At 42.9% G+C, this 23,828-nt stretch overlaps 1 long non-coding RNA gene across 2 annotated transcripts in view; it reads right to left on the bottom strand.

The window, feature by feature from the left end:
- The window catches only part of LOC149873099 (uncharacterized), a 121,604-nt gene that overhangs the window by 34,543 nt on the left and 63,233 nt on the right, over window positions 1-23,828 (bottom strand). The window contains exon 1 of one of the 2 annotated variants that reach the window (XR_016441268.1): window positions 17,956-18,132. The exons of the other annotated variant lie outside the window; for it this stretch is intronic. This is a non-coding gene — a long non-coding RNA (uncharacterized LOC149873099). Of the gene's footprint in view, window positions 1-17,955; window positions 18,133-23,828 lie in introns of those variants that run through there. 2 annotated transcript variants of the gene reach the window in all.

Below are 23,828 nucleotides of genomic sequence, written 5' to 3' on the forward strand. Positions count from 1 at the left end.
TTGAGAAGGACCCATCCACTACCACCCTCTGGGTGCGGCCTACCAGCCAGTTGGCGACCCATTTGACTGTGTGGGTGTCTACACCACAGCCCCCCAGTTTCTTAATGAGAACGGGATGAGAGACAGTGTCAAAAGCCTTCCGGAAGTCCAGGAAGACTGTATCCACTGCTACCCCTGCATCTAATGATCTGGTGATCTGACCGTAAAAGGCCACCAGGTTGGTCTGACGGGACCTGCCACTGATGAACCCATGTTGGTTGCCTCTAAGCATGCAGTTCCCTGCTGGCCCCTCCTGGATGTGTGCCAGCATAATTTTCTCGAACAGCTTGCCTAGGATCGAGGTGAGACTAACTGGCCTATAGCTTCCCGGGTCCTCCTTCCTGCCTTTTTTGAAGATGGGGACCACGTTGGCCCTCCTCCAGTCCTCCGGTACCTCACCAGAGCACCACGAGTGCTCATAAAGTTGTGCCAGGGGACTTGCAAGGACTTGTCTGGCTACCAGGGCCCTGCATTGCCCCTCATTTTTTTTATAATGATAAGCGTTTTCTTCACCCTAACCTTTTCAGCTCCCCCAGCATTTCCACACAACAACCTTCAGCGGCCATGTTTTTCATTGCTATAAAGGACACCTTATAAGTTGTAATACATACATATCAATATTCAATATTTTCAAGCTTCCCTTGTTTACCTGTCCTCCCTACCTTGGATAAGGCTCTTTGGAAGAGAGTGATCCAGCCTGGGATTGCACTAGATGATTTCCTGGGCTAGGGAAAGACATTCAGAAAGCTGGAGCCTGAATTGATTCAATTTTTGCATGTTAGTTTAACCTGCAAAGCTTGAACCAATTTGGAGGTGGATCAACATTCCTTTTTCATTCCAGAAATGCAGACACATGCCTGTAGTGGCTCATGCTAGAAGCCAGGGAGTATTAAAGCAGCCCTCCCTTCCCTCCCACAGTACTCAGCTGAAGGGGGCTCTGGCCAGGCCCCAGCAGGATGCTCTGATTAGCCCAGCATGGAAATGATAAGAGCGTTTACCACCCCATTAAGAAAACAACCGAGGGACATTATTAGCTACCTACTGATTTTGCCTTTGTCACAGCACTGACCAGAGCCAGCATGTGGTCTGCTAGTTAATACACAGATACCTCTCAGCAAGGCACAGGGGAGAGGGGAATTCCTGCTTAGCAGGAAGTGGTGAGGGGGAGAGGGGGAGCAGCCTGCAACTGTCTGCCAGAGTTTCAGCCAAGAAGCAGAGGGGTGGGTCCAGCCCTGCTGTGGAGCAGAGAGCCCTTCCCAGCCCAGAGAGCATGCTGGGATGCTGGGGGAGTCTGGTTTATCTTAAACCAGCAAGGGATCTGGGACAGACATTACATAAACCTGAATCAGTTAGGTCTGATACTACACTAAACCAGGTTTATCTCAGACTGGTTCCAGCCATTTTCAAACTGGTTTATGTGCACTGTTACATATTTAAACCAGTTTCTGATTACTTAAACTGGTTTATGTATAATGCCTGTCCCTAGCCCTAAGGTTCCTATAGCCCTACTTTGCTATGATTCCCATTCCAATCATATCTGTACATTACTTGAGCAAAGTGACAGGGTATCAGAATATTGCAGTTTCTAGTCAGAGAAACACTAAACTGCATCAGCAGCAGCACTTTAAAGTGGTAAAAATCAACAGTGCATACCAAACCTCAGCAATTAGTCACCACTTACCACTTAGAGCAGCCCTGAGCACACTTCTCAGTAATGCTCGCGGGTTCTCTTGAGACAAAATTGCTTAGAACAGCAGCAGAGCACACTCTCTGGATGGCTCCAAGCTATATATACACTGACTCACTGCTGGGCTTGTATGCATGTAGAGCAAATCGGTAGGGTTCATTTCTTCACTAGTGGTCCAAGTCTCCACAGGGAGGCAGCATAGACATGAGCACAGAGAAGTAGTGAGCCCTGTTAGTCTGAAGTCAGGCAGAAGGCAGGGTGGATTTGCACCTTATAGACTAACTAAATCAAAGATGTATAGCATAAGGTTTTATGAGCCCAAGCTTACTTCATCAAATGCTTCATCATCATCTAGACTGCCTTCAGCATAGATGTGGCCAGTGAAATACTTATGTTGCTGACCTAATTAAGCTATAAAGCAGAAATTTACATGAAGATGCTGGACCCATCCACCAGGATCAAAATGCATGTCTATTTTATTTTTATTTTTTAAAGACATGCTTAAAAATGATTCTGCAAAAATTTAGACTAAGCCATAAAGTGTGTTTCTGTGTTCTGCCACAGATGCCTTTTAATGTGCCTGCCCTCTGTTGTTTTCCTGCCAGGCTAGAACTATAGTGTGAACAACCGGAATTGAAGGTCACAGCAGGAAACTCTTTTTGTTCATCTTTCAATCTGACCTAAATGATCAGGGGTTAAACTGCACTATTATCCTTTATCCTGTAGAAATATCCCAATTCCCTTGAGCTGCTCAGTAGAGTTCTTGGGAACATATTGTTCAAATTTCCCAACAGCTACTCTTGGGTTTCTTTGCAAGTGCATAAATTTTATTTTTAAAGCCAAGAGGGGACTATTGTGATCATTTAGTCTGGCATCCTATGTAACATAGGCCGTGGAAGAATTCACCCTAGAAATTACTGTATTAGCTCCAACAGTTTGTGGCTGAACTACTGTGTATCATTTAGACATCTGATCTTAATGCAAAATTTCAAATAAGAGAGAATCTACCCTGACTCCAGGTGAGTATTCCAAAAGTTAATTGCAATCACCTTTAAAATATTTATTTCTGCTCTGAATTTCGGTCCTGTCAGATGCCAGCTGTGGATACTCCTATGGTTTTATCTGCTAGATCAAAGAGCCCTCTACTGTCAAATGTCTGTTCCTGAGCAGGTATTTCTAGATCATAATTAAATCACTTTTAAACTTTCTAAGTTCTGTCTTGCAAATCCCAATTCCTATAATTTAAAACATATTTAAAACATAATAGGAATTGAGATTTGCAAGCCAACATTAGAAAGTTAAAATGTGATTTGTGGGCTATTCAAAATTCTGTTCTGGCTCATTAAAATGCCAGCATCTAAGTGTATTTTTCATTTAACAGAACTACATTTACAAAGCAATGAAGTGCTCAGGGATTATTTGAGGTTCAAATCCTACTTTTTCTTCCAGTTCTACAAGCTTATTGATATTTTTGCTTTATCCTGTTACTGTTACAGTGTTGATGTCATTGTGCTGGTATTTACAGTGTTTGGGTTTTTTAATCTATTGTCTTCTCAGAGTTATTCACTTTTTATCTTTCTTAGTTGCTTTGGTTGCCAGGATGTTTAATTTATCTGCAAAACATAGGGCCAAGAGAAGGCCTGGTATAGGAAAACATGGCTCTGTTGATTTCATCTAAGTAGAGCATGTTTATACTGGAACTGAATTTAGTTCGATTTGTCTCTAAGACTGATTTATTTTTCATGAAGTGAATTCACGAACAAACTTTTCTCTTGGTTTCTTGTTCCTTCTGCTTCAAGGGGCAAAGATGGTTCTTAGGCAATGGGTGAGGTTGACCACTGTAGAACAAAAAAACCCACCTTTCTTATTCATGCTTTGGATTTTCTCTCTCTTCAAACTCTCCTTCAATAAATCCCATCACACATGAGCAACAGTTTTCAGAAACTTTAAATATTTAATCATTATTTCCTATATTCTCTGATTCAGAGCACAGAGCATGGTGGGGCTTGAGAAAAGGCGTGTTTTTTTCTTTGTCTTCCTGAGATGGTTTAGACAGTGGTGATCCAGCCTTGAGCAGGAGGTTGGGCTAGGGGCAGAAATTACACAAACTGGGTAAGTGATCAGAAACTGGTTCAAATTTGTAACACAACAGAAGGTCAGTGCACTTAAATTGCTTTCAAAATTGCTGACACCAGGTTAAGATAAACCTGGCTGGTAATATCAGGCTTAACTGATTTACATTAAAATGGTTTATTGAACTTATGTTAGAGATGCCCTCCAGATTCAAGTTAACTCAGTTTCCCAGAATCCCAGGATACTTTGTACCTCTCCCACAAACTCCCTCCCCCTCCCCGCAAGACTTGGCCCAAGCTGTCTGCTCCAGCTGAGCAGGGAGACATGGTTTAGTGTCCCCTCAGCTTTTGGCCTGGGCCACTGCAGGCATGTGGCTGCATTTCAGGCAGACAGAAGTGACTATTTATGCCCAATCTGGCCACAGAAAGAAGTCTATAGCTATGACCAAACACAAATGCACAGTTGCAGACAGCTGCAAAACCACTGATTGGGTGAAAATATGAACCCTAATTACGTAAGGGGTCAAATTAAGACATTTTTAACCAGAGTATCCTTTGTAACGTCTGCCTGTCCTGCTTTTTCATACTGTCTCACTGTCTGTTTTTTTCAAAATGGGAGGGGGGAAAGTAAGCCGAGAGAGTTTGGTCTGGGGCTTTTCAGCCCACACCGAAGAGTAGGGGTGCATGTATTGGAGGACCCCTGAGGTGGGGGGGGGGGTCCCATTCACCTACTCCCCCAATGCCAGCAGGGGAACCCCTAGAATAAGTTCCCTCCCCCCCATACTGAAAAAATTGCAACTTTGCAGGGAGGAGGGGACATTGCTAGTGGAAACCAGCTGTAGGCTCCCAACCATCAGCTAGATTCCCCTTCCCCCTAGAACCCCTAGAACTTAATTTTGTCCCGGGGACCATTGTAACTCAGAATACTTCCTGCAAAGTGCTTTCAGTTATAGTGGAGAACTGCATTTCTGTCTGCACCCTGTTCACTTGTTTATCAGTTCAACCTATACTGCTTAGACTAACCTATGGAGATTGAATCAATTCAGCCTCAGGATTTTGACTCTCTGTACTCAGTCCTGAGGTCCTTTTCAACCCTTGATTTCTATGATTCAGTGGATGCCTCATCAAACACATCCATTTAGGACGTTCAAACTCCTGCACCTGTTAAATTGTTTTATGTGGATAGCCCAATGGATTACAAATAGCTGCAGATTTCCTAAATAAAGGCACATTCAGATATGGAAATTTAGGAAGCTCAGTCCATGTGAATTACCCTTTCCAGGGAATTGTCTTTATTATTCTTTTAGCCTAGGGGCAGACATTCAAAAAGCCAGAGCCTGAGTTGACTCAGTCTTTGCAAGTTAGTCTAACCTGCATAGGTTGAACCGATTTGCTAGTGCACAGACATTCCCTCTGGACTGAGAAAATGCAGACACATGCCTGCAGTAGCTCAGGCTAGAAGCCAGGGGGGTGCTACAGCAGTCCTCCCTTCCTTTCCACAGTGCTGAGTTTAGGTGGGGTGTGGCCAGGCCCCAGCAGGACCTCTGATTAGGGAGGGGTTTAAACCCCCAGCATGCCTACACAGTCCCAAGCTTTCCCCTGCTTGCTGTTCAAGGGGTGGAAGTGTTGGCAGGGGTCGGAGTGTTGGCAAACCCCAGCTAACGCTCTAAGGCAAGGCAGGGAGGGAGGACTATTTGTGTGAAGTGCATGCATCTGTTGACCATACTGAGCTTTTCAAGTCTCCCTCTCCCTGATTCTTCATACTGTCTGCAAACTTGATAAGCAAGGAGCCAACAGGAAGGTAATAACGCAGCGTTTAGCAGCCCACCAAGAAAACAGAAGCCTCTCTTGTTAATTCAACCTCTTCTTAAACAGCTTTTTCCAAGGAAGGAACAGAGGGACATTACCAGCTGACCTGTTGATTAGCTCCAAAAAGCCCAAAGTAGACTCTGTCATGTCTACCTTTGTCCTGTCCCAGTGAAACTGGAGATACACACACACACACACACACACACACTTCTCTCAGCATTAACTAGCATACCGCATGCTGGCTAAGGTTCCTGTAACTGGGGTCTGTGCTGTGGGAGATGAGAGGGACGGATGGGGGGATCCCTGCTTGAGCAGCAAGTGGTGGGGTGAGGGTGCAGGGGGAAGCCAGGCAGACCCTGCTGTGCCTGTAGTCTCTGCTGGAGCTCTGGCTAAAGAGCAGAGGGGTGGGGTTAGGCCTGCTCTCCAGAGCAGAGACCCCAGCCCAGCCCAGCCCAGGGCTGCAAAACACCTGGGATGCTGACGGACTCTGGTTTAAATTAAATCAAGAAGGGGTCTGGAACAGACATTTCATAAACTGGTTTGAGCCAAATCAGTGAAGCCTGATACTACATTCAACCAGGTTTGTCTCAAACCAGTTTCAGCCATTTTGAAACTAGTTTATGTGCACTGAGCTTCTGTTCTGTTACAGGTTTAAACCAGTTTCTGATCACTTAAACTGGCTTATGTGTAATATCTGTTCCTAGCCTTGAAAGACACAGATCTATTTATAGCTACTGTTATAGTACTATAGTATAGTTACAGTACTATTTAGATAGTACTGTACTATTATGGAAAAGATAATAAAGTAGACAAATCACTTTTAGAAAAGACTTCACACTTTAAGAATGATTAGTCATGAATCTGTGTGATTTCCCTCAAATGCTTTGTGGAACAAGATGGAGAAAATGATGATAAACTAGATTAAAAAACTGAAATCACATTGTCACTTTTATGTGCTGTCATTATTTCTGAGACAGATAGCAATAAAGATAAGCTCCATACTGAGTACCTCTCTTCCCCCACACCATACCACCCACATTCAAATTCTGACTCAAACTTAGAATGACTCCTGTATCTGTTCAGGAAATTGCCACCCAGAGATTTCCTCAGCATGCTCAAAATCAGAACTGCTGAAAGAACAGATAATGATTTGTTTGGAGGGAGTGTCCTGAACTGGTCTTTTAATCAGTCCTTGAAGGATGGCTTGGCTAATGTTTTCCCATAGTATCATGTACAAAATATTTTCATGTGCTTTGGTTATACTAGATACAGTTGGTCTCTACAGCTAACACATATGTATTATATTTGTTGTAGGGGGAGTACATCTGGGATAGTGAAAGTTCATTTTAATATTTTTTGGAGGACGAGAATTAAGGCTAGCGGATAAGGCCTAGTGGGCCATAAACAATGACCTCAGGACTTTACTGATCGTCATCATCATTATTATTCCACCTTCTCCTACTGCTGTGGAGAAAACGCTACAGGAAAGAGATCTTAGATAGAAACGGATGTCATTAAGAGACTACCTCAAATTGCTACTATATATATAAAACATAGTACTGTTATATCCCTGCAGATCATCTTACTTAAAAAATAGCTCTTTGCCAACTCTGTAAATAGTTCCTAGGTTTGTACTGATGCCTAGAGACCAGGTACTTCTCAGAAGCATTCACAATCCACATATAGACAAAAAAAGAAATTACATTTTACAATGGTGTGACAAACACTGGGTTGAAGACAAAGGAGAGGATAGATGATCATGAAAACATTAAGATTATACGGAGGTTGAGGTGAGTGAGTGATATGTTTCTTCTGGGTGGCTATTCTTTTTTATATTCGTTATGTTAATTAGAGCTGAAGATTCTGGTAGAAAGGCCTGGAATTAGCCATGAAACATGTGTTGTGTATACCAGCTATGAATGTGGCTTTTTTGGTGGATCAAGGATGCTGTGTAAATGCTAGCTTCAAAGTGGCAGTGGGTACCTATCCTGGTAGGTAACTTGGATCCCATTCTATAATAAATTAAGAAACTGGGAGCTTCTTAGTATTCTCAAAGAACAAAGAGTTTGTCACTTACACCCAAATAATGCATCTCTGAATCTGTTAGTATTAAAGGCCAATTTGCACTTAATTCCTAGTTTAGAGGGGGAACACTGTACTAACAACCTGCAATGGGAGGAGATGTAGTAGAACATTCAGGCCTTATATACCTTTATTCAGGCCTTATTCCAGTTATCCCTGTATATTACACTCACAAACTGCAAGCATAGATAAGTAAAAACAAGAGTTAGAACTGTTTTTGATAATCTGCTATACCAGACCAGACCAATGATCCATTTATTCCAGTGTTTTATAACAGTGGCTGGTGTCCAATGCTCAGACAGGTATAAAATTATTAACAAGTCTTCTTACTGAATATGAATAGATCTGCGTGGCAAGCCTTTTCTTCTAAACCTCAGACAATTATATCTGTTGATACATAAGAACTGATAACCCTTACGTATTTCCATATTACATAAGTACTACAGAGTGTCAATAACTGATCAAAGCTCTGGCAAATCAGGTGTTGTGACATCAGGAAGGATGACCTTGTAGAAATACTCAGCATCCATGACAGTGGAGGCCTTTGAGGGAGCCAGTGCCTTTCAAATTCCATCTCTTGCTGCTGCTATTGGGCTCTGAGGAAGTTGTGGGACTTCACTATTTCAGCTCCAGAAGGCACTGAGGAAAGGAGGAACCTGGATCTCTTGCCAGGACCTAGTGTAAGAGGTTGGATAGATATCTGGCTGGGGTATTATGATCCCAGCACTCATTCCTGCCCAGGGCAGGGGGTTGGACTCAATGGTTCAGGTCCCTTTTGACCCTAGAAACTATGAAAGCACAGTGGATCCCTTTGGCTTGAAGAGCAACAGATTTCTAATGACAATAAAAAAATTAAATAATTGATTTAAATGGCAGAGACTAATAATGAATAATAAGGCCCTAGTGACTATAATATCATAAAATGTTGTATCTTCATTCACTTGTTACTATTATCTAATTAGACACTTGTGTAAATGTGTTTGGGTGTGCCTATCATTTTCAACTACCTGTAAAAGGCTGCCTTTCTTGATATGGTAGCATAGGCATGGGCAAACTGTTCAAACTTCCCTCTGGTCATTTACATAATCAATTATAACTTTTAATAAAGAATGATGCAGTGCTACACTATATAGGTAGATGTAGTCAGCTTTCTTTGTGTATCCACTTCTAAGCCACAGTTATACTTCCAGCCTGAGTAGCTGCTGTTCATGGGAACTTCCTCATCATTCTTAACTAGCAAGGAAATATATTACTACAATTTGTGAATGCATCTGTGTAAAATAACCAAAAAGATGGTAGCACTCCATTCAACCCATATTTGGCTTGTCATGTAATCTATAGAACTATGCTACAGCCTGCAATAAACATATACAGTGTTTAGGGAACAGACCAACTCATTTTTATAGCAAGCACATAGTTCATCATCAAGTCACCCATTTCATCTTACAAAGAGGAACCACAAAACACAGCCGTGATGAAGCAAGCTCCTTCACGGAGATAAGCATGTCTGATTGTCTGGACCAATCACTTGCTTTCTCACTGTGACATTCTGCATCGATGGCAGCAATGATCACAGAGACCCAGTTGTGCACCCTCTTGCTCCCTTTGAAATCTGTTGGACAGTGGAAGGAGCCCAGCAACATGAGGAAGGTGCAGCAGCATTGTGAGTACTGCACTATTATTTTCCAGAAGGTATTGGTTGCCTATTCAGAAAACTAAGCACAGAAATAAGCACTCCTAACATTCCTGGGGTTTTAGTTGGAGACATTATTCCTCTCTTCCTGTCCTAAGCTGTGTAGTAAAAATTAATGGCCCAATTCCTTACTAGGTGTTTACCTTGTGTAGTTATTTGTACCAAAGCAGAAAGGGTATAACACTGTCTCTTGTAAGCCCTTTGGCCTTTCCTTGCATAAAAAGAATGGTCTATCCAAAGTATAAGACAAGCCCCCTCTGTAAGAGATGATTTGGGATATGTGGAAATGAAAGCTGGCATGTGAAAAGTATGGTTCAAAAACACTTTAGATCACTCTTGACTTATTCATGCTTTTCCATGAAACACTTGAGGGCATGTCTACAGCACAGTGGCAGCATGCCTTGGCCAGGACAGTCCTGAACACACTTCAACTGCCTGCTCCTATATCAATGTTCTACACCCAGAAACATGCTGGAGATGCCAGTTCGGGGTGTTACTCTGCAGTCACTTTCAAGACCCCAGCCTCTAAGCATGCTTCAGAGTGGCTGCATTGGATGATCCTGGAACAGCTCAGCCACTGTATTTTGGCATTTGGAGAATGTAAGCAAGAGTAGGGATATGGATAAGTATGGGGATGTACCAGCCAGGGCATGCTATTGCCATGGTTCAAGCATGCTTCTATGTCCCATGACAGTTTGGACACTTTTTTTCTACATAACCATGGCTAATTTGAGGTACTGTGTGCTGCTGCAGCCTGAATTCATTTGTATAATCACATAGAAAAATTCCCATCTTTAAACGTCCTGCGGGGTCAGGAGGTCATGTCCACCTAAAATGGCATTTGTAGCATGTGATCATTAATGTGCCATCACTATTGTGCTGTAAAACCCAGTGGAGACAAGGCATCTTGGTTTTACTACACTGTAGCTCAGAGAGGCAATCTCTATACTCTGTGCTCATGGCAGCTCCTTTAGTTTACATCACAGTAAAATAGAAGAACTTGATTTCCACTAAGATTTTACAATAGTATAGGTACATTTTGTGAGACAAAAATTGCCAAATACGGTTATGCCAAACATATTAAAGATCCACTGTGTAAGTGTTCACATGAAGCTGCTAATTCCACCCCTCCTAGATGTCAGGTTAGAATCACACTCCATCTGAAGCTTTTGAGATTGATTGCCAAAGCTTCTTTTCCATATTGCAAAAGTCTCCATATAGCGGAATGATTTTAACAATTTCCTTAACGAACAGAGCCAAAGAGATTAACCACCACTTATCACATATTTGAAGGGGCCCTGGCCTGTAAGCTAAAGGGTCAAAGCCAAAGGCCAAAGGCCATTTGGTAATGAACATTTAAGACCAGTAGAATCCCTGTTTTGTGTAGCTGAAATAGATTTTAATTCTCTCTTATCAATGATCTACAGTTTTTGAAAATGATTCCCAACCAGAGGGGTGCCCGGAGGTCCTTTCAAAAGTGCTATGGGGTGCCATGCAATGTTAGCACTGTTAGGTGTGCAAACATAATTCACAAGCTACACCCAGATATTTCAAACAAGAAAGTATAGTAGCGGTGTAACAAGCAGAGTTGGCTTTCCAGGCAAACCTTGCAAGAATGCAAGGGTGTGGGCACATAGTTCAAAGACTGGGTGGGGAGCCCATCCAAGAATCAGGGCAGGAGTGGGGCAGGGAGCAGCAATCTTACCAAAAACTCCTACACAGTCCCAGCTGAGCTGCTTCTGCTACTGCCATGCTCTACCTGCCCCAGATGTTGCTGTTAAAGCAGCAGCAGCCAGGCATTGCTGTTCCTGACATAGGTATGTTGTGGGGGTGGGAGATAATTCCAACACTGCTGCTAACTTGGAGCCCCTCTTGCCCACCCCTCATTATGCTAATGATCCATAGCTTTAAAAACATTCTGATCTGTTTTAGTCTTCTTGAGTTTTTTGCAACAGAAGAATTGCTCTGCTATTTTCCTGTAGTAAAAGATGTGTGGAAACTAAGAGCCAACATTTTAAGGGTACTGTGAGTCTAAAAAAGGTTGAGAACCACTGCTGTAGATCCTTCCTCCTCTGTTTTCTGCTATTTGCAAACACAAATCATCCTCTCTCTCCACTTCTCTACAAAGGTTTCCATAGCAGAGACCACTTTCCAGACAGGACTCAGGTTACTACAAACAATGGTTTGTATGAAGCATAGCATACTATAACTAAAATGTTCCTTATGAAGTTCTACCATAAGGCTGACAATATCTTTGATTATCACAAGTGGTTAAGGGCCTGTTTTTACATGTCATCTGAGAAGCAACACTGCACTCAGCACCACACAGGCAACTGGATAAGACTGCCTGTCAAGCTTACCCTTACCATGCATGTACAAGGTTCGAAGAAAGTTTAAGAAGCCTCTTCTGTTGTACGTCCTGAGTGTAAGCCAAAGACAACTGTAGAGCTAGGGACAGAAGTTACACCTAGACCAGTATAAGTGATTGAAAACGGGTTCAGATCTGTAACACAACAGAAGTTCAGTGCACATAAACAGCTTTCAAAATGGAGGAAACCAGTTGAAGATCAACCTGGATGGATACAGTATCAGACATAACTGATTTAGGTTAAATTGATTTGTTGAACTTCTGTTACAGATCCTCTCCAGATTAAAGTTATCTCACAGCCCCCCACCATCCCAGGATGCTTTGCACTTCCCCTGCAAAACCCTCCTCACAGGGTGGGCAGGCTAGACTTGGTTCAAACTCTCTGCTTCACCCGAACAGAGAGGCATGCTCTAGCACCACCCCCGTCCCAGCTTCCAGCCCTGGTCACTGTAGGCATGTGACTGCATTTCCAGAATCAAAAGTAAATGTCTGTTCACTTGCTTATTGGTTCAATTTATGCAGCTTAGACTAAGCTGCGAATATTGAATCAATTCAGCCTCAGGTGTTTTGACTGTCTGTAATTAGCCCCGGTGTACAAGACAGGGGTCCTTTATGTGCCCCAGGGAAACACATCAAATGAGAAGGGAAGGTAGGGAACACGAGAGACTATGGCTCCGCCTTCACTCTGCATTGGCTTTCAGAACTAGGATGCTATGGAGAGAGTATACATATCTTGGTGCAGCACACACTGGGCACCTGAGTCTCAGCAAGCTCTGCTAGGAGTTGAGGCTCTTGAAGTGCAGATCTTCCTTATGCTCCCACTGGGTCTGTCATTATATCCCCTTGTGCTGCCTTGAGTACTGGAGCACACCCTGCTTCTGAGTTTTCTCTGTGGTTCTCACTATTAAACTTAGTGACATCATGGTCTGGGTGTAAATTATTTGATGTACATTACCTTATGCCTTTGTTTATCTGCTTTGGAGTAAGGAGGAGCGCATGGGGGAAACTGATAAAATGGTTGTGCTTGTGATCTAATATACAGGTGAAAAATGCAGTCAGGCACAGTGAAAATAAATGTAGTGGGACAACAGTTACTGATAGAAGGTAGAAGAGCAGATCCATTTGGGCAAGATGGGAACACTGGAGGGATGGATTTACTAAGGGGAGTGGAAATCTGATTTGGGGGGAGGAAAGGATGGAGGGAAAAGAAAGACTATTCTACTCAATATGTCAGTGTCAACTGCTGGCAGCATGCTAGTGGGAAGGAGCAATCTGCACTATCTCAGTACTTCCAGCCTGATTTCTAAACCAAAGTACTCCAGATCAGCATCATTTACAAAGCGTCACTATTGAGCTTTCAGAGCCTTGCACTTGCTAACACATGCTAAAGAAAATAGATTATTGATGCTGGCAAGATGAGTACTTTAAAAACAGACAGGGAAGTTGCAGTTTAATTCAAATCCAAACAGAAGCCAGTTATCCAAAGCCAAATTCCTTTTCCAGGCCTTTCATATCACAACAAAATTGCTTGCTTTTAAGTTTTAGAATACATAGTACTCTAACAACCCCTGAGCCAATCCTACTAACCGTTTCACAGGAACAGTTCATAGATAAAGGAGGAGAGCCATTGACTTGTACAATTAACAGTATGTGAAATCTAAATGAAATTTCACAAATAACTTCAATGGGACCAAGATTACACCCCCAGCCCTTTAGCAAAATAGGGTGCAGCAGCAGAGAAATTAAGGCATCTTGCAACAGCTCCAGGGGCAGAAGAAGCTTTGCTCTGGAATTATGCCAAAGGCCCTACCCAGTTTAACCAGGTATCAGTAGTCCCCTGTTCATTTGGGCCTAGGGAGTTAAAGGAGGTTGGATGTAATGATAATCACATCATTCTATGGTAAGCTGTTGGCTGTAGTTGTAATGCCTTAACTACGCTAGCACAATAAACCACAAGGGCTTGCTTGGGTACGCTGCTGGACCCTGATCACTGTTTAAAACCTCTGTTTGGCACTTATGTAGCTTTTAGGCATCTAAGTCAGTAGTGCAACATTACTCCACATTGGTCAGCAGACACAAAGGATGTAAGGTGCCTAGATTCATTTAGACCTGACTTGGACTACTGCGTATGACCTAAAGCAATCCAGAATAGCTAACTTGGGTATCTAAATCCCATGTAAATTCTAATCCAATCCCATGGAAATTCTAAATTACAATTCTTGTTTGGGAAGTCCATAAGATTTCCCCAAATCCTCAGTCTTTAGATGGCATAAAACACAACACACAAAGGCTGCCTACAAACATGCTCGTTTGTCTTCTAATTAGAACGTGTCAGAGCAGACTTGATTAACCCCTTTCTAATTAGAATGCTTCAGCATCACCTCACTGTCACATGTATTAAGCCTCCCCACTGTGTTTCAAAATGGTCACAAGAGCACTTCACCGAGACCTCCTTGAATGAGCTTTAGTTAAAGTGCCCCCACAGCCATTTTGAAACGTGAGGGGGGAGGGCTTACTACGTGTGACAGCGAGCCATTTTAATCAGAGCAGCTGTTGGGATCCACCCTAGTTAAAATGCCCCCCACCTCCAAGCACATGTATAGGCAGCCTAAGTGACTGCCTAAAGCTTTGGTCATGGAAAAGGAGAACCACCCACTTTTTGCCTTATACCTTAATGGGTAGGAAGTGGGAGACCCGGGTTCTAAGACTCACCCAACTATAACTACCACTCTCCAGGAAAGAAACCTTACAGACTATGAGCCTGGTGGAGCTGAAGACTTTCCCCTGTTGAAAGATGACCGTCCCTCTTTTCCCCTGTTGAAGTTGACCACCAGGGTGGAAAGAAATTCAAGAGGCATTGGGCTAGGAAGACAGCATGCAAAGCCAGTGCGACTCTGTGATCTAGTAAAGTCAGCATCCCCCTAAGAGGCAGAAAGGGAGACTAGATTTCTGGTTTCTGTTTCCACTTCTGTTTGTGTGTTTCATCTGATGGCTAACTGTAAACAGTATGGGGAACAGTACTGGGAACAAACCCTCCATCTGTAGGGAGTGCACTCCTACCTAGCCAACTGAGCCAGGCTTCATTTTGTATGCCCTCTTTCTGGCCTTGTGAGTCTTGTGCTCTTCTCCCTGTGGACCAGATTCAGATGGGAAGGATGGAAGATTGTGTTAGCCCCACTCTTAAAGCACTTCCCTGTCAAGAGAGAGACATGGATGCAACCTCCCTCGTGTGGATGCAACCTGTTTCAGGCTGACCCCCTCAGGTTTTCCACTTTCTGGGCAACTGCCCTAATCACTATGCCTTTAAGTAGAAGTTGGATAGGTCTTCTTCTTCTTCTATCAGGTAGACATCTTTCCTCCATGTGAGCTAGACCCTGACATGATCAAAATCAGAGTTACCGTATTTCCAGTTTCAAAAAAAGAGAACACTTGATAGGGGAGGGAGGGGTAATATTACTGGGGGGCAGGTAGTGATGTGATATGCCTGTGCCCTGCCCTTGCCCCTCACTCCCAAGGCACATCCCCTCCTGCCCTGCTGTTGCCCCTCACTCCCAACTAGGGTTGCCAACCTTCTGGCATTGCCCTGGAGTCTCCAGGAATTAGATATAAATCTCCAGGAGACTGTTGAGAGTCACCAGGGAGAAAAAATGATAAGGAATTAAAGGAATATTAAATATTAAATCTGATTTATATGGTAATTTAGTGGGCATGTTTTAAATGTAATATTAATATGCATTTGCCTTCCTGACGTAAAGTCTATGCAACGTAATTTGTAACTAATATAGGCAAGCATGTGGGCACATTCACATTGTGTGCTGCGGGCACGCTGGCATTCCAGAAACCTCCCAGAATAGATTCAAACAGAATTGGCAACCCTACTCCCGACCCACAGTGCCTCGCACCACGAACCATGCTGGTGCCCCTCACTCCCAACCTGTAGCCTCCTCTGTCCCTGCTAATGCCCCTCACTCCTAACCTGCAGCCCCCTGGCACTGCCTGTTCCCTGCGTTCCCAACCCACAATCCACCCCAGTGCTTCTCACTCCCAAACCACAGCTTGCCCAGCCTTCCCAGTGCCCCTCACTCCTAACCCACAGCCCTCTACTGGTGACCCACAGCCCTCTGCTCACCCCAGCCCTGCAAGCGTCTCCTGGCTACCCCACTCCTGTGAGCACAGGCACCATCACAACCAGGCCACACAGCCCCCTGCTGTTCCTCCCCGTTCCCTTCCCATCCTGGATGAGCAGGTGCCTCCCTTGCTCTGCTGCAGCCCAGCGCCAGGGAAAACTTTGATGCTGAGCAGAGCAAAATTCCAAATCCCAGACATTTGTTGATATTTAAAAAAACCCATCCGGATGGAGATGGAAGGATCCAAAAAGAGGACATGTCCAAAAAAGTATAGTAACCCTAATCGATATGCATTAGACTGTCCACTGAGAGAACTGAGGAGTTGTGTGTTCTGGTGGAATAGGATGTGGCAATGTGGGTGGAAAATGATCATTCTCTTAAGATGAAACACACATTTTCAGCAAGAGGCTGCTACTACTAATTTCTAGATGTCTAGAAGGTGAAATAGGATCTCAGCCTTGATCTTTAACACAGTAGAAAGGATACTCAAATACAATAATGCCAGTATGGATTTCCTGTCATCCAATCATTGGTTCTTGTTATTTCCAGTCATATCAAAAGTATTAATCCCTTTTAAACTCAAAGTGCAGGTGCAAAATGCAGCTATATCCTTTTATTTAAATCCACAGAAAAGATTGTCTTCCCCAGAACTAATCACTTCTTCACATGAGAACAGCCTATGTGCATTATTTGGAAATGAAGCAGTGAACACGCGTGTGGCAGAAAAGAAGCACTCAGAGGCCCAGCTGTTCACATGGCCCTTGCAGAGTAGATGACCAGCCTCTAATAAAGCATCTACTGGACATGCCTTTGGGACTGGCATGCTAATGGAAAACAGCAGGGCCTGTGACTGCAGGCTCTCATTTTAGCATGTGGGGTATGCCATATCACAATCAATAATGCTTCATTGAAATGTTTTTAAGTGCCCTGAGACAAATAACTACAGTGAAGGATTTGACAGCTTTTCCATAAATCCTGTTTTTGAAAGAATTTATAGCTCAGCTTGTTTTCATTACCTTAAGGTAGAAGTTGACCTATAAAATTTCTGACCAGAAGCATTGATTCTTTGCTAATGTGAAATATGATTCAAAACAAATTTGGTCTCTAGACTTGGAGAATGTGAGAAGAATCCAAGGAATTTTTTTTGCATCTTGATACATTTGTTCAGAAGCTCAACATAAGAATCAATTCACATTACAAATAAATTGCAAGAACTTTTTCTTCAAAGCTTTTCTGTTAATATCTTAACTGCTGACTAAAGAATGCTAAATTTAAGTCCACAGCACACCATATACAGCATATCCATGGCATGCACCCATAGAACACCATAAAATTGTGTAAATGCATGCACAATAATTTTTTTACAGTGAGAAAAGGAGGTTATGCATAGAAGAACAGATAATGTTATCTGCCTTTTTTAATATCCAGAATTCTTTTTTATTTGCCTGTCTACCTGTCTTTTTAAAGAGCCAGAATTTTAGGTGACATAAATCAGTGTAGCTCTGTTCACTTCAAATTGTTGTGTTGCTCTGCTCACATGAACTGAGCAGAGCAACACAATATTTCAGGCCAGAAGTGGCTCCATTCCTATTATGCAGTGCTCCTTGTCTATGTGCATTTATTGGAGAAGCAAGGGATTTTTGGTGATATCTTTTATTGGACAAACTGTAGAGTTGGGAGAGGACTTATACAAGTTTTTGAGCATGAAGTACACTTTGTGCCTGAAAGATTTTCTAAGATCTCTCCCAACTATATACTTGGTCCACTAAAAATATCACCAAAAAACCTGGCTTTTTGTATTTTTTCTGGACCATCGTGCCTACAACAATATTCCAATCCTGCCACTGTATGTATACATTTACAGAGCAAAAACATAAGTGGTGTCTCCTGGACAATTCACAATGCTGTGCCCAATACACAATAGCTGCCTAGAGAAAAAGCCATCACAATATTTTGCTGGGAAAGAAATCAAAGGAAAGAAATAAGGCAGGAGATCTTGCAAAAACATTTCCAAACTATAAATTATAACAACAATATTAATTCTGCAGTTATTACAGAAGTTAAAAATTCACTCTTACTTCTAGAATATCACTGAGTGAAGATACATCCTGCTTCTCAGGCAAAGCTGTCACTGAAATTTCTTCTAGGTCGTTAGTGTCAAATTAACCTTGTAATCCTGGTAGAATGATGGAAAATAAACTAAGTCCCACAAGTTTTAGCTGAGGCTTACTGAAAGATGTGCAAACCTGAATGTATTTTTGGCTTCCACTGCAAAAGGTTTGACCAGCTCTGTTTCTATACTCTACCCACTTGCCTGGGTCTTTTTTCTTTGTTTCTTTTAGAACAACTCCATATGGAAAGATGTAAATCCCCTTTAGGAAGTGCCTTTTCCTCACTTATTTTATTTCATGGAGAAAATAGCAGTTATTCTATCAATATACTGCCAAACCTTTCCTTGAGTTAAGTCTCCTAGGAAGTGAGCTACCTGAAAAAATCATCTACACTACTTGCAAATGCCTCTCTCAGCCCCGAGGCCAGAGACCAAGTGCTTATATGTGTCTAAGCAATTGCCCAAGGAAGAGAGTTAGGTTATTTGTTTCAAAAGTTTCCAAGAAACCAAAGGGGAAAAACAAGAGTTTGTAATACAGAGTGTTCAAATTTCTTTTACATAATCCCCGATAGTCAACCTTCCCTTTATCAACTGACAACTTTATATAATGAATTGATGGCTCATTCTGGCATTTTCATAAACCATTCCCTCTCTGTGATGCATTGAGGATAGAAGAATAAGCATCCTGGTGTATTTCCAGCTTGAACTAGAAAGGTTTCAAGCTCATTGGACTTTGAAGAAAAGGGGACAGAGTACATGCAACCTCTGCGTGCTGCATGTACTTTTATATATAGTTATTGAAGCTACACTGCCAGGCAGAAGCAAAAAGCAGGCAAAGCTGACGAGCACTGATGAGGGAGAGAGGTAAGCTGTTGTCTGCATTTGGCTAGCACAATCCAAACAAACAGCAGAGTTGTATGTACCTAACCCCACCTGACTTCACATTTCAAGTATAGGAAACCCAAGGTTAATAACGATAGACTAATCTGTTTTGTGTCAGCCACGGCCATCTCTAACATAGGACTTCAGATTAATGCCCTGACTGGCATGGATATTCTCATTTATTTCCTTTGCTGCTACATATCCAAAGCACTACTCTTGTTTGAGAATTATTGATGGAAATGTCTCGGTAAGCAGTCTTCTCCTGGTGTTTCCACTGAAAATACCACAGGATTACTGTCTAGCCTGAAAAATGGAAGAGGTAGGAGGAATGAAAGTTGTGTTTTAGGTTTATCTTTCTACAGTCATTACAGAGACTTTAAGCATTAATAGCAGTTGTGCTGAGAACAGGGAAGTCACTCATTATGTAGGACCCCTGCTGCTAATGCAGCTAAGGAGAAACCTGTCTGCAGTTCAGGACTTAGCTCCAAATCCTCAGCATTAAATCCCTGCACCTTGTGAGGACTTCACTCACAAAGTAGAAGAAATGGTTTACAAGCTTTTTCTATATGGCAGCAAGCCTGGACATTTTTGTTCCTGATCCACCATAAACATTTGGCTCTCAAGTCACCTACACTCAAGATTTATTTTGTTATGAGGCTAGGGGGCACATTTTGGCAGAGAGTCTGCCATGTGCCAGTACTGTGAAAACATGGTCACAGGGGATCTTTCTTAACTGTTCGATCCTGTAAAACCATGCACACAGAACAATCACTGAGAGGCAGGTTGTTCCTGGTCCATATAGTATGCAGCAGGGGTGGGGAGTCTTCTCCCCTCCTCTCAGTGGCTGAGAAGACACAGCATGGTTGTTACAGCATAATTTAGCCCAGATTTTACTTCATAGTAAATTAATTTGATAGTAAGCAGCCAGCTGTCTCTAGCCTGCAGTAAATACTATTACATTGCCTAGCTAAATAGATGGTGGGGCATCCGTTTGTATTCAGCATGACTACCCCCAGATAAAACCAGGTAGGGGAGCAAACACGCAACATGCCCCCCATAGTTACTTTTCCATCTAGTATAATTACTATGCAGTTTTCAAGGGGTACCTTTACCCTGGATTCAAGTGATATGTCTGATAGCATGTACCTGCCCCTCCTATACTACTTCCTTAATGTCATGTTGCGTCTCCATAAGCCAAATCAGTTAAGTCTGATACTACATTCAACCAGATTTACCTTAAACCTGTTTCAGCCATTTTCAAACTGGTTTATGTGCACTGAACATCTGTTCTGTTACAGGTTTAAACCAGTTTCTGATCACTTAAATTGATTTATGTGTAATGTCTGTCCTGAGCCTGAGAAAGGGGATGCATGATGAAAGAAGGCAAAGAGAAGTTAACCTTGGTATAGTTAAGGAACATACCACTTTGACCAAAAGGATGCAGAAGCATCAAAATCCAAAACAAACGGTATTTGTTCTCACCAAAGAGAGCTGCTAACTAACCCCATGCTTGGTGCTTCTACAGGATATTTCATACTCCAGCCTTGAAATACCACAAGCACTTGTAAAATGTTTACAGCCAGCTCTGTTAAACTTATCCCTCTTAACCAGCACCATGTTGGAGGACTTCCTGGAGGCAAATTTGCAGAAGGGATGTTGGTGAGAGGAAACAGAATTGTAAAAAAATATAAAAATGCCTGTGAACAGAAGCACAATGTCTCTTTAGTACCCAATATGGCCTAATTGTGGCCTCTAATATGCAGATGCAGCTCCCTGGAGGACAGAATTGGCAGCTGTAGCTTCAAACACTGCCTATATATATTTCCTAAAAAGTTTGCCACAGCTTTTGGGTTTAGATTATGTGTATATATGTGTGTGTATATAAGTCCAGAACATAACTTTCTAGGAAATTAATTGATTAGACGGTTGGAGGACTATAAATGAGTTCCTCAAATCATGCAAATTACTGTGCAACGATAGATTCATGCTAGACATTGCAGCTGTGGCCTCATTTTCACTTTAGAAAGTATTTTAGCACAGAAACATTGGAAAGTCCCTTTCCCTGGCTGGCCAGCCTACAAGTGTATTAATATTTGGCCTCAGCTCTGTGATAAGCAAGACATCAGATTTGCTGGCTCAGCCAATGAATTATAATCTGCCTGCAGTAATTCTTACCTTTAACTCTGACATTAGTTGATTGAAGATTAAAAGCTATCTCAAGCTGTCTAGAGAAATTTCACATTGTTTGCAGTGCTTTCTACTGTACGGTGGGAACGTGTGGTATTAGTGTTCCCCCCCCCCTTTTTTTTTTTTTAATTGCTTTAGCCTCAGTTTTAATTTAAGTTATGGAGGATATATGTACATTATTCATTTCACCAATTTTTTTCCCAGTGTAATCTCTTTCTGACACTTGCACTATTCTTGGAATGCTGGTTTTTATTGTCTTAGATAAGAGTCATCAGAGAGTTTAACCACTTATGTTAGCCTGTATTACATCAGTCTAATTTCAGAGTAACAAAGACATGGATTATTGTGGTGAGGGTCATGTTCAAAAGAAAATGTAGTGCCTTTCCCACAACCCAGATGGAAAAAGCAGTCTTAGCTACAGCAATGAGCTGCACATCCAGGAGTAGCCTAAGATATATGATATCACAAACTGCAAATCTGGGTCACAAGCACAGCATATGCTCCTTTATTCAAGAAGGCTGATATAAACTATGCTGTATTTCCTCCATATCTAAATGTACATTCAGATTAATCTGAATCTATTTGGATACACCATTATTTAACTGAATGAGGAGCTGCTATGGACCATATTTTGGTTTTTAAAAGTTGCTTTATGTATACAGCATGCTGTTCCTTGGTATTTGCCAGCTCCCAGATATCCAGTTAAAGTGCTATTAAAAAAAAAAAATGTCTGTCAGAGGCCTGTGACCCCATTTCCAACACACTTAGTGTCAGAGGACAACAGAAAGTAGAGGAAGTAGCCCCCTGCTGGGGGTAATTAAGGAGGCTTCTACAACGGGTGTTTTGGATGAGTAGCCCATTGGAATAATGACATAGCCCCAAACAAGGAAACTGGGGAAGGGGCAGCCTGAAAGAAACAAAAAGAAAATAAGAAGTTTCTTTGCTACTTTCTTCCAATTTGGAAAAAGGAAGGCCATAGAAGGAGCATTTGCTAAATTATCTCCCTCTCTCGGTAAACCGAGCTTGTATCTCTCTGAGATTCTAGGTAGACCAGCGGTTCTCAACCTTTTTAGACTCAAGGCCCCTTTTGGACTTTCACTCATTTCTTCACTACAGAAAATAATAGATCAGATCTGTTGCAAAGAACTCAGAAAGTCCACAACCGGTCTTTGATGCTATGGAGTCCTATCTGGAATCTATAGGTTTATCTTGTGAATTGTGCAGGGCTAGGGACAGGCGTTACACATAAACTGGTTTAAACCTGTAACAGAACAGAAGAAGCTCAGTACACATAAACCAGTTTCAAAATGGCTGAAACTGGTTTAACATAAATCTGGTTAAATGTAGTATCACACTTAACTGATTTGGGGCAAACCAGTTCATGAAACTTCTGTCCCAGACCCCTCCCTGGTTCAAGTTAAATCACAGTCCCTCAGCATCCCAGCATGCTTTCCAGCCCTGAACTGGGCTGTGCTGGCCGCTGCAGAAAGCAGGGCTGGCCCAGCTCAGTCTATGGAAGGGAGGGTAGTCCACTCCCAGGCAAACCCCAGCTAGGGTCTGGGGCCAGGGGGGGCGGGTTAAACACCCATTCCCCCACTCAAACTTACTGCTGGCTGCAACTGTGGACTACAAATCCCAAACGCACCTAGAAGCAGGAACAAGAAGTGATGAGCAACCTTGCGGAGTTCTGCTGCTTTAAGTCTGGACTGCAAATTCCAGAGATCTTATAGGCAGCTGGAAGAGATAGCGAATATATAGCCAGAGAGCCATGCTCTAGCACCCTCTGGCTTCTGGCCTGCACCACTGCAGGCATATGGCTGTATTACCTGAATCAAAGGTAAATGTCTGTTCATTTCTGTTTCAATTTAATCCAGGGGCAGGCAATTATTCTGGGCAGAGGGTCACTTAACAAGGTTTGGTGAGTTGTCAAGGGCTGCATGGGTAGCCCTGCCCCTTGATAGGTGCCCTGCCCCCTGGCAATCTTGGGACTGGAAGTCCCACCTCTAACCCCTGACCTTTGCCACCAGAACTCCCTTACTTTGCCCACCCCCACCAAATACGCCTTTAGAACCAGAAAAAAACAAACCATACACTAAAAGTCAAACACATACTATAACATATTTTAATTTTATTACAAAAAACACATTTGCCATGATTTTTGTTTCTGTACTGTATATAGAGGTGATTGCATAATAACTCCAAAAAATTCTTAGTCTTTTATACTATGTGGGGGGGACTGGGTGTGTGCATGTGTGGTGAGAGTGTATGTGTTTGGTGTGTGCCTGAGTGGCGGGGCATGAGGTAACTTTGGGGGGGGGCTGTGTGGGAGGGGTGTAGGGTATGCTGGGGAGTTGTGTGACATTTGTGGGATGTGGTTATGTGGCTCTGTAGTATACTGGTCTCTGAAACATACTGTCCTCTCCTGCAGAGAATGCAGACAACACCGGGGAGGGAGCTGTATCTGTGTGTGTGGTTCGTGGGAGGGAGGGTAGGAGGGGTGTGGGGACCCCCCCCCCGCACACACACTCCCTCCATGGCGCAGCAGCAGGCAGGAGCGATGGTGCTTGGCTCTGGCCAGTGCTGCATGTTGCAGCAAGAAGTGCAGCCCCCCCAGGCTGTTTGTTTCTCTGGTGCTCCTCGCACTTGCTGGGCACAGGAAGGAAGCCCCAGGAAATGGAGCCGGTTGCTTTCCCTGCCCCAGCCCGCTTCAGCACCTGGGGCTTCCCTTCTGTGCCCGGTGAGTACTGGGAGCACTGGGGAAAGAAACGGCCC

Source organism: Crocodylus siamensis, chromosome 1 (genome assembly GCF_052110815.1).
Source record: "Crocodylus siamensis isolate JL-2025a chromosome 1, ASM5211081v1, whole genome shotgun sequence".
Taxonomy (NCBI): domain Eukaryota; kingdom Metazoa; phylum Chordata; order Crocodylia; family Crocodylidae; genus Crocodylus; species Crocodylus siamensis.